Source organism: Etheostoma spectabile, chromosome 23, assembly GCF_008692095.1.
Source record: "Etheostoma spectabile isolate EspeVRDwgs_2016 chromosome 23, UIUC_Espe_1.0, whole genome shotgun sequence".
Taxonomy (NCBI): Eukaryota; Metazoa; Chordata; class Actinopteri; order Perciformes; family Percidae; genus Etheostoma; species Etheostoma spectabile.
This window is the reverse complement of record NC_045755.1, coordinates 4,438,092-4,440,453: the sequence shown is the minus strand read 5'-3', so window position 1 is coordinate 4,440,453 and position 2,362 is coordinate 4,438,092. Positions and strand designations below refer to the sequence as shown.

Below are 2,362 nucleotides of genomic sequence, written 5' to 3'. Positions count from 1 at the left end.
AATCACATTTTGTGTTTAAGTTGAAACAATGAGTTGATTGATCAATAAGTTGATCGAAATTTATATTTTGACCGACACTTCTTATAATTTAACAACTTATTTGAATCTTCAACTGACATTTCAACTGCTTTTATCGTTCACTCTTTAAATGACTGCTTTCAGTATTTCAACTGAATCATGAATGAAATGTGATTGTATATTGAATATCTTTGGGTTCTGAGAGTTTTCTCCATTTTCTGACATTTTATCTAGGCCAAACTGGAGAATGAAAATAATGACCGCCCGCATCACAATCGTCGCGCCCCATCAGCACCTATCAGCTTACTGCCAGTCAATGGGGGCACGGGACACAGGCAGCAGAGCGCAGAGAAACGCTATGTACCCGCCCGCCCGGGAGGAGAGGAGAGGAGAGGAGGAATAACGAACAGCGCCGCCCTCTGCAGCTCGCGGCAGCTTCACGTCAGGCAGCGGCTCGCTCAGGAAATTTAAACCCAGAGCCGTTCGTAACGCAGGCAGCAGGCACACGCATCTTTCTGCTCCAAGGTCACCGAGCCAGGCAGCCTTCACAGGACACACACACACCTGCATTCCCCAAAGGTAACGCAACATTAAATGACTGTTTATCGCTGACAGCGCTGAAAGACGAGCCGCTGCTGCGGTGATCAGGAGGATTAACCGGGCGTTTGGCGTTTTCGGGACGCCTGGTATGCAGGGATGATGAGCATGTGCTGCGATGAATGAGAAATACATACGGTATCAAGACAATGGCGTTTAGGCTGTGTGAGTCTTATGTTTTAATACATTTTGTGAGGCGTTCAGGAGCCTTTGGAGAGATGTGTAAATCCCTCCCCGTGCTGCCATGCGACCAATTGCTTGCGTAATGATTAGAATACAATCTTAATGTTTTTATTTTTTTATTTTTTTAAAAGCTAACGTTGCTAACGTTACTTTCACTGTGAGCGCCCGGTTTAGGCCCCGGGCATTTAGACTGGCTTCAACCGGTCCCTATCCTGACATCAGCAGCATCATATGATTGGTCTGCAGTGCTGAGGAATCACTCTGCCTTTGCATCCCCTTGGCTAACCTATTTTCCTGATAGGAGTCCAACTTTTGCAGGTTGTCTCACCGATGACAGTGAGTCTATTATTGTCATCCCAGGATGTGGTGAGGAGTTCTTCTCTGAGTATGTTTGGCACAAAATGAGGACGTTTCACTCCAGGTCAGCTGGTAAGCTGGAAAAAATAACTTGTCACGCATGGTTTCCCCTGAAAAGTGTATCACTGCTCACTATGTATTAGGACTAAACGACAAGCAGGCCTGTAGTCTTCTGGACCTGAGTGTATTTAGGTGCTATGAAACTGCCTTGTATTTCTGCACCTGCTATTCTCACACAAAGTTACAAAATTGGTACATTTCAAGCACTTTCACCTGTTTTGATTAAGTTCTGAGAAATAAGCACCAGTAATGCTCAAAAATCTTGTTTCCATTTTTTTTTTTACCATTTTCCTTGTTTTTTCACAAAAAATGAAAATGATCAAATGATCATAAATGTGATCTCACAGGGGTAAATGGCAAATATGAACCATAAATGATGTACATATCATTGGTAATTGAGCTAAAGTAAACATTGTTAAGTAGTTTTACATAAATTGTTATGGCTGTATTGATTTAAAAGCCTAATAATGTTGTGGGTCCACCAGACCCAGGAACATTTACTGTGTAACAAAAATATGAACAGCACACAAGGGTCAAAGCAAGTTATTGTAATTTTTACTGAACAGCAGCCACTGTGGCCAAAGGTAAGAATTACAAGATGTAGCAAGTTAAGTGTCAGCTAAATGCTCCAACAAAGTGTAGGAAAAAAGTCATAAATTGACTAAGTAATGTCAACTAAATGTGTATATATATATATAAAGTTTGCTAACATTAGCCTTATGGTCAAGGCTATATCAACAAAAGCCCAGTATATTGAAATTAGTCTGGATGTTTTATTTTTCTCTCTCAAAAAGTCCACAATTTAGCTTTAAAAGTAGCCTAAACACTTTTAAGAACTTAAGATACATTTATTACCACCTTCACATGTCTGTACACCAGCTAAATATGAAGCTGCAGTTGGCTAGCTTAGCTTAGCTAAAAGACTGGAAGCTAGGCGCTAGCATGGCTCTTCCAGCACCTAACCTCATTAGTTAAATGTTATATTTACTTTGTTTAATGTGTACACAAACTGAACTGTAAAAAGGACACTTTATGGTTTTATGGGGGTATGCAACGTTACGGGACTATTTCTTGGCCAGGTGCAGTCACTTCCTGGAGCTGAGCTAACCTGCTGCTGCTGGTGATAGCAGCAGATAGAATAACGTGA

General features: G+C 41.3%; 1 protein-coding gene across 2 annotated transcripts in view; it reads left to right on the top strand.

The window, feature by feature from the left end:
• The first annotated feature begins 337 nt into the window (after nt 1-337).
• Nucleotides 338-2,362, top strand: part of zgc:165507 (monocarboxylate transporter 2) — a 32,312-nt gene continuing 30,287 nt past the window's right edge. Inside the window, exon 1 of one of the 2 annotated variants that reach the window (XM_032505215.1) lies at nt 338-597. The gene's annotated coding sequence lies outside the window, so the exon portion shown is untranslated. Of the gene's footprint in view, nt 598-958; nt 1,228-2,362 lie in introns of those variants that run through there. The other variant, XM_032505214.1, reaches the window with a different exon arrangement.